Here is a 13,139-nt window from a genome sequence, read left to right on the forward strand (position 1 = left end):
TTTACCAGTCACTGAAATGGATTAGAAAAAAATTGCCAAGACCCAAGAATAAAAATTGGATATACAGCGAATTTTTAAATTTTTAATTGAGATTATCTTTAACTTTGTAATATCAAAAATTTCCATACACATTTCTTTTTAATAATACTGTAGTAAAAAATTAACAAGATCGAGCGCCGAAATTATAATTAGAGCAAATTTTCTGTAATTCTATGTGGACGGCTGAAATATGCCGAAAAACAAAATTCTCGACTCGGTAAAACTCTCTGTCCCAAAAAATACAATTCGAAAACTATTAAATTTCCTGAACAGTTTGTAATATTAACGAATTTGAAAATTCCCAAATAATAAGACTCCCCAAATAAAACTGTTTCTTAATCAATATTAATTATTATTATATTAATTATTGTTATTATATATTATTATAATTACGATAATAAAAGTGTTATCAAATAAATTTTTGTTTAATATTTAAAGTATTAAAATTTATTGTTTGAATTTAAAATTAAAATAATACAAAAAATTTTACCGACAAATTGTTCTATAAAAACACGTGTGTTTCAACTAACATTTCGATTTTTCAGAAGAATTTTTGTGATTTAAAAAATAATATATACATTTTCAACCAAAATATCTTACCCAAAAATATGTTTTGTTTTAATTATTATTTTAAATTTAAACAATAATGTTTAAATACTTCAAACATTAAAAAAGTTGTTTCTTTGGTATAAATATTTGATTATTTCAATTAAAAAAAAAAAAATTGTCAAAGAAAAATGCTTTCAGCACTTGTTTATCTTGAAATGTCTTTCTATAATACTTTTTTTAAAATTAAAAATATAATTTTTCGAGCAAATTTTTTTTATAATTAAAAAAAGTCTGTACCGAAAACCTAGATCAAGCTTCAGATCTGAAAAAATTCAGCGATACATACATGTCAAACTTTTCTAACCTCAAAAAAATTTTCTACTGCTTTACCGTCATATTTTACGAAGAATGAGAAAACAAGAATTCGACTTCGTAGTACGATGAGGGCAGCACCTCGATAGGGCAGAAAATGCGATGTCCTATATATATAATTCCCCACTCCGACGCCCCGTACCGCATCTACGTTAATAATATCTTTGCATGGGGCCAGGGTTTCGAAGTGGCGCGTCACTTGAGGTTTTCTACGTAAATTACCTAAATGAAGTAATTTACGTAGAAAACTGTAGACAACCGGTAAATTTCATGACAAAGATGGCGGCTGTCTGTTTTGAACTTTTGAATTTCCTAGCACGTGACATAACCTCCTTCATAAGCCATACGTTTTAAGAGAGAGAGAGAGAGTGAAAGCAAAATTTAACAATATAGACAAAAGTCTAGCTAAGTGCCTATTTTGCAATAAACTATTGATGAACAGTGGTTATAAACCCCTTCTAGGTCATAGGCATGTAAATAGTGTTGAATTATTATTAATTTTTGCAATTATATTATATCATTATTATATATTATATTGATTATAATACTTTGATTATATTCTAACCTACACTCGAAAGAATTGTTCATAAATTAGAACACGTTGAAACGACTTTCAAGATTATAATAAATTAATGACGTGTAGATGATTGTACTTCATGTAAAAAAATGCCTTTTCATCACGAAGTTAATACCAATAAAAATGTATCGTTATAGCTATATTAAATTCAGTTTCTTTTTCCGTGAATAACATTTTTTCATTTTTAGAAAATTATACTATTAAAGTTTAGATGTAGGACTTCAATGAGAATTGAAATTTCGTTTTTACCCTTTACAATACTCGTAATTAATCAATTAATTTACAATAATGAAAGTTTAATTTATCATACAATTACTCTTTATTCATAAAATATTTCTAGATCACATCATTTTATTTTTTAACCACTAATTATTGATTAGTGTTAATGATATTATTGTAGTCATCACTGATAAATGTTTACCGATATTTGTTGCTTTATTTTTTTTCTTCAAATTTTGTCTATGCATCTTGCCTTAATTTGTAAAATTTAAAATAATAATTCCAGAACGACCGTCAAGCATTCGTTCACAATCCACAAACCACACGAAAAGGTCACGTACTTATGTCAGATCAGACAAATCACAGCCATCGAAATATTAGCAAGTTCCACATCGACGTAATTTACATTAATTTACATAGTGTAGAAAACTCTGGACGTAAATTACGTGGTAAATTACTGTAGAAATTCAAATAAATTACCTGGAGTAAATTACTTTACCAACCCTGCCCAGGGCAGGCTGGGTCCTTCTAAAGGCCTTTTCATGCTGCTGCATCGGCAAGCGAACTATGAAAGCGCCTTAATTCATACGTTTACGATAAATATAGTATTCTGATTTCTGACACGTATGTGAATGGTACGGATGGCTGGTTAAATGATATTTATTTGCATTATTTCGGCTTTTCTAAGTCTTCTGGAACTACATTTATAATTAAGAGGTAAATCAACACAAATATTTATGAAGAAATGTTATAATCAAATTTTCGAGTTATATTGCTCTAATAATCTCGTCACCGAATGTAACCTTAGAGAACGCAGGTTTTACTCTTTTAAACTACTGGTTTATTATTGTGTGTTGCTAATATTCTTCCAAAATGGTAACCGGCCTTTGAAGGCAACTGCAAGACAAGTGAAAAACCCAATGCGTTTGAAATGTAAGTCACGGGGAAAGCTTTGAAAAAGGTCTCAGCTTATGACAGGATGTTCGTTCAGCTTATGAAACAGCCCCTACGCTGGATTATAATTTATATGATAATTTTTCTTTTGAAATAATCAGTATTACTAGCAATTTGAGGGCACTGCTTCATAGAGCATTGTTTGGATAAAAAAGAATCAATTCAAATTGCCCGGTCAATATGGATGTGCTACGAAATGCAAAACGTTGATTAATGCTATTTTCGATATTTAAGAGTATTCTTGTTTCAAAATGTATTAAAATTGAGCCTTCGGACCAAGAAACCAAAACCGATTTAACGCACTGAATCGGACCTGTGTCCCTTTGAAATATATATCATGAATTACTTGAAAGATTAAAATAGATTTAGCTATTAAATTGACTCATAATAACCTAAACTAAGTCCAATCTGAATTTTTTAATCTACAATTAATTTAAGGTACATATTTCACTAACGAGAGTTCAGTGTGTTTTCTTTTCCTGCCTAAGTCATAAATGGTCAGCAATTCTATACCGAAAGAGAACAAAACTTAATTGCCTATCCACATTTCTCCAATATTCAACTTTTTTTCAAAGAACACTTGTAAGAAAACACTAAGTTTTTAGCATTCGTCTGTAAAATTAGTATAATAAGCTTTGATTATTCTCTCCTACTTGTTTACTCAACTGTCAAATTATGACATCAATTTTGTTGAATAGATTCCATTTTCTCAACCAATTAGATATAACATCGTCGCTGCAGAAGCAGCATGACACAACTGTTGACAAAGTGTTTATTATTCTTATATTATTATATAAAAATAGTCATATGAATATATAATAAGTATATAATATTATATAATAATTATGTAATATATTCTTATCCTATATTTATTCATGAAGAAATCAGATGAGTGCTGTGCTGACTAAATCGGCAATAGTGTCGGTTCCAAGCGTGAAATGCTAAAACTAACCCCACCAGTCGATTCGGCACGTTTTTTAAAGTTAAAAACGGTTAAAACCTCAAAATCGAAAAAAATGAGATGTGTCATGCTACTTCCGCAACGACGATATTTCTGTATTGAATAAGTGCAGACTTGGAAGAGGCGAGGTATTAAAATGACTAAAATAATTTATGAAAATAATTAATTTGTCATTAATTTGTCAATGGATGGTGATTGGTTCTACTCATCTTCCATCACAAGAAACGGATTGATCCACTAGGGTATTGTAAACGTGCCTGCTTTTCGTGGTTATCTGCAAGAATCAAGTTAGAAAGATTGTAAAAAAACCGCTAGAATGCTGATTAAATTTCACTACGATTACACCCTTTTTGAAGTATTTTCGATAAACAGCGTCTGAGATATTATGTGAGAGACCGGCTCGTTTTCTGTTTTAGACCAATCTTCGATTCTCAACTTTCACTTTTGCTTGCTTCAGGTAAATGAATGGAAAAATTGAAACTTCGTTAAATTAATGATTAAAATTCCCTCTTTAAAACGAGAGCAAGAGCATAATAAAATGGTTCTCGAAATATCAAGAAAAATATGGAAGCTTACACAAGACGAAAGTCGGTCAAATTTTGACCGTAGTCGTTTGTCTGTTGTTTTCCATGGGTTAACGAAAGATGGAAGTTCGGCTGCCGTTCGATTCCTCTAGGAACTGGGCGTAATCCTGTGTGACGTTCTAAGTCCGCATGATTGTTTTTATTGAATGTCATGCAAAATGTTGGGCTGATTAAGAAAAATAGGGTGCCCCCCCCCCCCCCGAAAATTGCCGGAGTTTGGAGATAATCGCGTTTTAATTATTTTTTAATTGATGTAATAAACCCGTTACAAGTTGAGGTTTTTCGAAAGTTTAAATGTATGGTCGGCTAGAAAACCGATGTTGGAAGAGAATTTTCTAGAGATAAACGATACTCCTTTTTGGGTCTACTTCAACTTTCATTAAGGAAATTTATTCTAATATTTAGGTTTAATAAGTTAATGAGCATTTCTGAATGTTCACACTTCGGCGCGCTGTACATTTAGAAATTTTAAATGAAATCTTCTAAATGACAATGAACTTTGAAACATAGTTTTTTATTGAAAAAATAACAGGAAAAATCGGAAAAATTCATGATGGTACCTTAAAAATTTCTTAACCATTTGCAGTTGAAAAAAATTGCAAAATGTAAATAATTGTTCGTTTTTTGTACATAAATATGCATTGAAAAAGGTTTTGGAAAAACAAAACATGGAGGAAATTCAACTCGCCCAGACTAGGCTTGTGGTAGTAAGAGAATTGCGGAAAGAATAAGAAGAAAAACGAGAAGAAATTAATAAAACTCAGAAGACAGTAAAAAAAATGTAAATTATGAAAATTCTATTTAATTTTGAAGTTTACATTATTTTACTTCTTGATTTTCCAGTTTTCTAGTTCCTATAGTGAAGCATTGTTGAATATAAATACGGCAGTTGTGTGAAAGGTTTGTTTAGCTATAATAAAGTTAATTAAAACTGGTGTGACTTGTCAAATTTATTCTGAAAATTGTAGCTTTGGTATTTACTTCCGAATTGAGCACTAGAATTTCATCTAATCTTGTCAAAGCAAGCGGATAAAATATATGTTAAATACTTTTTTACTTACTTTTTTGTTCATAATTAGTCACTTTTTAGCTCAAATCAGTCACTTTTTAAAGTACGTTAGTCTGTGGCAGCCCTACAAATATTTCAGAAAGATTTCACAAATAATGAATTGTAGAAAAATTATTTCTTCTGTCTTACGGTCACGGCAAAATAAATCCAAATCAGAGCTATCAATTCAACTCCATTTATTTTTTGAAAAAAAAAATAAAAACTTCGACGACGTTTCGGCATCACTGCGTGCCTTTTTCAGAGTATCTTAATTTAAAACGATTTGTAAGCGAAACAACAATCATTCCAATTTTTGAGTCAATACGTGTCAACTTTTTTTGTGTCATATTTAAAATAGTTTATACGTTATTAAAGTTTAAAAAAAGTAAGACTCTAAACAATTATTGAGGATGAGTAAAAAGAGAAAGCCTCATAAAATTGAAGATGCTTTTTTCAGCGTAAAAACTACATTATATTTATATATATATGATATTTCATATGATTTCATATGATATTTCATATGTTCGTCGTTGTTTCCAAAACACTTCGAACGGTTTCATAATCGCAAATAATGTAGTTTTTACGCTGAAAAAAGGCTCCTCAATGTTATGATGTTTTCTCTTTTCACTCATCCTCAATTATTGTTTGGAGTCTTACTTTTTTTAAACTTTAATAACGTATAAACTATTTTAAATATTACACAACAAAAATTGACACGTATTGACTCCAAAATTGGAATGATTGTTGTTTCGCTTACAAATCGTCTAAAACTAAGATACTCTGAAAAAGGAATGCAGTGATGCCAAAACGTCCTCGAAGTTTAAATTTTTGTTCTAAAAATAAATGGAGTTGAATTGATAGCTCTAATTTGTTTTTATTTTGGCCTGACCGTAAGACAAAAAAATTATTTTTCTACAATTCACTATTGCATTGTCGGTCGAAGAATGGTTTGATTTAGTGTTTCCAAATCTTTATATCATGATTTTGCAAATGCTTCAAAGAATTCATAAGGATTTCAAAATATTTCAAACGTTTTACAAGATGATCAAGAGAGATATTTCGGGTTCCAATTATGTACAAATCTCTACTATTCTCCACTCTCTACGATGCCTTTGATTGCTCAAAGAGCCCCGTCGTGGAGACTGGTCGACCCTGATTGGCCAGTCAAGTATTTTTTTTTTAATCCGGGAGGACGGAAAGCCAAATCGGACTGGTATTATGTCCATGGTGCTCATTGATCTTATTAGTGTGTTTTGAGATTTTAGCTCTCCCGGTTTCTCAAATATAGACTTCTACAAGATCAAGAGATTTTATATACTCCCTGATTACTGATGGGTGTCTTTTTGTCTTTAGGGTTGTTTAGAAGTTGTGCTATTTTCGCAGGTGTTTTACATATGGTTTGCATGTTGTATTTGTTGGTAATTCTTCCTATTTGTTCTGTGACACCTTGGATGTTGGACAGGATGGTGATCGTTTCTCTCTCTCTTTAGTACGTTGTGTTGACTTGTTTTTTTGAGTGTATTTTTTATCCCTTATCGATTGTTTTGTGTAATCGTTCTGTATTAGGATTTGCTTCATGTTTTCTAATTCTTTTTGCAAGTTATCTTTATCTGTTATGGAGACAGCTCTGTGTACAAGGGAAGTTGATGACTGATTGATTTTGTGATGAGGGGTGGTGGGAGGAGGCATGTAGGTATCTGTTGGTATCTGTTTGTGTGGGTGAGTTCTCTGTAAACTTTATGTCCTAATGTGTTATAAGATCTTTTATATATTAGTACGTCTAAGAAAGGCAATTTTCCGTTTTATTCCATCTCCATGGGGAACTAGATGTAATGATGTATTCGATTGATGAAATCGGAAATCTTCTTTAGTTCATCTAGTCCATGCCGCCAGATGACAAAACGTGTTGTCAAAAATACACAATATTTTTCCAAGAAAACATACAGAAGCAATAGAAATCTTAAAACACCCTAATAACATCATTAAGGACAATGGATATAATACCAATCCGTTTTGGCTTTCCGTCCTCGCGAATTAAAAAAAAAACACGTGATTGACCAATTAGGTTTACGTAGTATCCACGGTGGGGCGCTCTGACCAATCACAGGTATCGTAGAGAGTACATTAGAACAATATATCCTGATACCTTAGTTTCAGGTTTGCCCTGAAGAAGTGAACTGTAATGTTCACGAAACGTCGGCAATATTTTAGTTTTGTACACGATTTGAATCGAAATATCTCTTTTGATCATAATGACTCATCGTGAAAGCATTAAATCAATCATGTAAAAGAGTTTAAACGAATTCAAAAGGTTTAAACAATTTTGAGATTTAAAAAGATTTCGAAGGATTTCATAAAAACGACTTATGTTCACAAAAAATTAAGAATTTATTTATGTTGCCCCTTTTTTTCAGAAATTCTTGGCCAATAATAAATGAAATGGCTCATTTAGCTAAGTGTTTAATAAACGATTATTTCATTATTTGATATAGAAATTTTTGTTTGGAAAAACTTGATTACTTGACCTGGAAAACCTGGAATAGATCTTCCATTTTGTTTATAATAATTGCTGGACAACCTGGGATGTCATAGGTGTGATATCACTGATATTGTTTGTGCAGTTGAGGGAACTTTGCAGATCCGATTTAAGTCTTTATTCAATTTGATGATCTCTCACGGTATTTCTGTTAAGGCAGTTGCCTTCAAATCGCTAATGATCTGCCTGACCATCTCGCATCACACACTTAAAATGGAACTACAAAAATAATAAAAAAATATTTTATATTTTAAGCAATTTTTCAGGTTTCAAGGTTCAACAATTTGAGAAATAGCTCTCAAAGGCAAATATATACCCTATATATACCTTAACTTTAGGAGCTGCTGTACTAAGATCGGTATATTTATTTATCATCACCATATTTATCAATATTATTAATTAAACAAAAATTTTTTTCATAGGTTAAAATAATTTTTATTTAATCAGATTTTGATTTAAAAAACATTAAATCGCCAACCCTTGCTACAAAATGTGGAAACGCATAATTGTTGTGAAAGAATTAATGCATTGATTTCTACAAAAGATTTTTGCCTCAATTTGCGCATTTAGATTTTTGGATATTCAATATTCTACTTAGTTAATATTTATTTTTGTAATGAATTTATTTAAAACAATTATTAAATGTAACGTTTAGAAATATGATACAAAATTTTCTTACGAGGTAACTTTAAAATCATCCAGCAATGGTACTACAACAAAAAACTAGGTTTTCTTAATATTAATGCAAAATAAAGATGTTTCGAGGTAATTCTAATGTTAAAGTCAGTTTTCGACCTGGTAATTAAACCACAAGAAAAAAGTGAATTTAATTTAAATAAATAATTTTCAAACAAAATTGAAAATAACACTAGGTAACAAAAATTTGTTTATCATAAATTGATGCAAAATTTCATTATATTTTTTTTCTTAGATTACGCACTTGAAGGCGAAAGTGTTCTTTTTGTTTGCGGTTTTTAGAAAAACTGGTTTAAAAAGTAAAAACAAAAAAATATTTGTTGACTGTTTCTCAAACCGTATATCAAACAAATCGGAAATCTTAAGCGCATGTGATACTTAGAAAATTGTCGATTTTACCATTTTTAGGTTTCCTCGGCTTTTTTTCTAGAATAATAAATATTTTGTCTTCAAATTTTGGGAAATGAGAGCGGACATGCTTACGGACGTCCCCACAGACTTTCTTTGTGGGTTAATTCAAAAAGTTTTAATTTAGCAAAATGTGATTAATTTGCATAGCGTTCAGGAAATAGTATCGACTTTTTCAGTGTTAGATTTCCCGGCTTTTTTCCTAGGATAAGAAATATTCTGCCTTCAAAATCTGGGAAATGATAGCGAACATGCTAACGGACGTCCCCACAGACTTTTTTTTGTTTTTTTTACAAATTTTCATTTTTGTGGAAAAAAGCCGGGGAAACTGTAAGTATTACATGCCCTTAAAGGTTTCCAATTGAAATGGCCATATGCTCTTTTTTTATGTTTTTGCACGTGCTCAGCAGGTTTCTTTAATTTTTTATGTGATATTGAACATTAAATATCGAATATATACGAAAATAATGATCCTATAAAAAAGATGGTTAGTTTCAGAATGAAGTACAACGATCAAGAAACAATTCCAACCTAAAATAATACCTACAATGTTAAAATCTATTCAATGTTCAATCGGTAAATTAGAATAAATGTTTGTGTATTGTTTATTTACTTACCTAATTATTATTTCCTCAGTATTGTCTTATCTTTCACTTGAACAACAAATTACAACTGAATAAGACGTTTGAAATCAGGAACTTAAAAAACTACCATGAAATAAATTTCATGCACTTACAGAATTTTTTTCTATTTGTCCAACGTATACGATTTGCCATTTTTAATTGTGAACTGTTTATGACATATTTAAAACCAGTAACCTACACAATGTTTATAAAATAGATTTCATATAAATGTAAAATGTAGCCATATTTAGATTGTGTTAGCTGCCATATTGTGTCCGCCATTTAGAATTTTAAAATGTTGACAACAGATTTGGCATTAGCAACTCAAAAAGTATTTGCAAAGTAAATTTCATGTAAATCAGATAATATTTTGACTTTTGAAGACCTTTTTGTACCATCCAAACCACTGACAGCGTTGGCTTTATAGACGCCCCCACGATCCTTGAGAAGAGTATCATTTCAACGTATTTAATATTAAAGCCTATAGCTTAAGGTGGAATCAAAACCATCAGAACCTTGGTGAAGGTATATAGGAAATATTTTCAGAGGTGCCGACTCAGGGACCAAACCCTTGTAGGTTTTTGGAGCCAAAAAAATGCCTTGAAAAACTGTAATTTGAATTTTCCCAAAATGAACATATAAATGTTTTCCATTTTTTGGCCATAAATTATTTTTGTACGGCAAATTAAATTTTTAAAAGTATTTTTCAACTAACTAACAATTGTGTAAACAATTTATTTTTGTTAACATTTTTTTGCACTTACTCATTAAAAGGTAGATGTTTTATGTTGAATCGGACGATTGTTCATGTTTAGGAAGAATGCTCTTTGCTTAAAGCACTTATTAATCGTTTTAACAATTAATTATTATTTAATTGTAACTTTTTCTTAAAAAAAGGTGGAAACCTCTAGTTTTGTTTAATTTAGTTAGCTTTGCCGCTAATTATTAAATATCTACGTTATTTAGATACTAGTATCTCATTTCATAATACATTTTTATTTGTTTAAATAATGTTGTTTGTTTACACTATTTTTTTCGAAACTATGTGTTTGAAATTGCTGTTTTTCTGCAATTAATGCGGCAATTTGTCATTGTAAAAAGCAACATTTTTGGTTAAAATCATATTGTATTGTTTATTAAATTTATCAAATACTAGCTGCGCCCTGTGGCGGCAGCTTCGTCGCTGCGGAAAGCCCGCTGTTATTAATAATATGCATCGAGAACAAACGGAAATCCATAAAAGTTGCATAGTGCATAATACTGGAATTAAATCAACATAAAATTTTAAGTATTAATCGTAGAATTTGGGTTTCAAAAATGTGATTTTGATAGTGAAATTTAAAGTAAACTTGAAAAAAACTCTTAGAAAGTAAAATAGAAATAAAAAATTGAATACAGAACATCGAAACTGTATTCTTTTAATTTGGATTGTATACATTGTATTTAAGTATTCCAATTTAGTGTTCGAAAACTCCAAATCACTTTTAAAATTTGCACATAGCTTAAGGACAACTCCAAATGCGAAAAACGAACGTAAAACAGAAATATTAGCCTAAATACAGAAAATGTTAATTGTTTTTAATTATAAAAATTAGACTCCAGTCATTGTATCCAATATTAAAAATTTTGAAATCAGTCGTGAAATTCTAACGCTGCATGCAAAAAGGCTTCAAAAAGTTGAAATTTATATAATAGATTTACAAAACTCCCCCCCCCCTCCCATTTAATTTTTTCACTAAATTCTCATATGATCTATCCAGGGACCCAAGAAAATGCGTGAAAAATGTGCTGCTGATTGGCCAAAAGCTGCATCTGTACCCTCTTTCCGACCTGCCCCATCCCTTCGCATCCCCACCCCCAACTCTTACGACCTGCTTTGGAGCCCAAAGAATATGTGTGCCAATGAAAATGGATTCAATGCGATCGATCGGCGGGATCTCGCGACCTTTAGGTGGACGGAGCGTCTAAATCACGACTTGCTAGAGTGCTACGATGCGAGTGTGGCCCCTGAACGGGGTTACATGGCACGGCTGCATGCTCTGTGGTGCTCTAGGGATTGTAGAACGATATACTAAGGACATTGGAATGGAATTTGGGTTAGATAAATGCGCCAAGGCTTATTTGAAGCGAGGAAAACTTAATGGCATCCCTGAAGATCCTGAGCTCGTTTATAGAAGCGCTATACGACACCTTTGCGCTGGAGAGACTCATACATACCTGGGCGTGCCACAGAGCCGCATTCAGGATGTGACATCTATAAAGGATACTCTCCGAAGCAGATACAAACGTCTCATCCGACAGATTTGGTCTTCCGAACTGTCGGCGAGGAACAAAGTATCTGCAACGAACGTGCTTGCCGTCCCAGTAGTACTCTATTCATTTGAAGTAGTTGCATGGACGAAGAACGTGCTCAGATCCCTTGATATCGGGACAAGAAAGATTATGCTCATGAAGAAAAGCAGGCATCTTAAGTCTTCCGTTCCGTGACTGTACATCTCACGCCGTCAAAGTGGTCGCGGAATATTGAGTCTTGAATGTCTTCACAACAGGATTATTCTGGGTACAGCACATAGAGTTGCAAATAGAAGAGACCCTATTCTTAAAATGATCAGGAATCACGAAGAAATGGGCAAAGGAGCGTTTCTGTACAAAGTAGCGGAGGAGGCTGCTGAAACACTCGGACTTGACTTCAGTATTAGGGGTGAGCAAAATGCATCAAATCTTATCTATCTCGAGTACTCACTCCTGAAAGCCCGGATTAAGAAAGCACAAGAGAAAAACTTTCGTGAACAGCTCCTCGATAAGAGGGTGCACGGTATCTTCCACAGAAATGCGAAGGATCAGTCAATGTTTTGTGAGCAAATGTTTGTTTTCCTTGAATAGCCCGGATTGAAGTCTGGTACGGAAGGTTTCATTTTTGCATGCCAAGACGGTATTATTTCCACGTTAACATACCGTCGCCACATTTTGAGCCAAGACATTCCTGATGATAGCTGCAGGGCGTGCCGTGCACACCCCGAGCATTTAGCTCACATACTATCTAGTTGTCTAACTCACGCGGGAACGACCTACATTCAGAGGCACAATGCGGCATTAAGAGTGCTTTATTACCATCTATGTCACTTTTACGGCATTAACCTTAATATCGCTCCTATAAAAGCTCCTAGGGAAATTGAGTCAATTGTCGAGAATGGGAAGTGCCGCATATACTGGAACTTTATATTTTTGACAATTGTTTCTGTTGCTCACTCGAGGCTTGACATGGTTCTTCTTGACTTCGAGAAGTAAACCATGCTCGTTATCGAATTTTCGGCACCAGCTGGCAAAAACATCATAACCAAGGAGAGTGAAAAGAACGAGAGGTATCGAGACCTTATAAGCGTTCCGTGTTCTTAGGGTGCACGAGGCTTTTGCTGGATCATCGTATTGATCCCTTTACAGAGTGTAACCACCTATCTCACAGTCGTGAGACGTGGTTGTGGCTGAAATTTTACCGTGATTTCGCTGGGAGTGGGTGCAATTTCCCAGATTAGCACCCGATCCCGGCGAAATGCTGCCGTTGTCCTTATGACA

General features: G+C 32.5%; 1 protein-coding gene across 2 annotated transcripts in view; it reads left to right on the forward strand.

Annotated features, from left to right (window-relative positions):
* Positions 1 to 2,352: 2,352 nt before the first annotated feature.
* The window catches only part of LOC117172318 (coatomer subunit beta), a 135,305-nt gene continuing 124,518 nt past the window's right edge, over positions 2,353 to 13,139 (forward strand). Inside the window, exon 1 of one of the 2 annotated variants that reach the window (XM_033360100.1) lies at positions 2,353 to 2,473. The gene's annotated coding sequence lies outside the window, so the exon portion shown is untranslated. The remainder of the gene's footprint in view (positions 2,474 to 13,139) is intronic. The other variant, XM_033360101.1, reaches the window with a different exon arrangement.

The sequence above is a fragment of the Belonocnema kinseyi genome, chromosome 5 (genome assembly GCF_010883055.1).
Source record: "Belonocnema kinseyi isolate 2016_QV_RU_SX_M_011 chromosome 5, B_treatae_v1, whole genome shotgun sequence".
Classification (NCBI taxonomy): Eukaryota; Metazoa; Arthropoda; class Insecta; order Hymenoptera; family Cynipidae; genus Belonocnema; species Belonocnema kinseyi.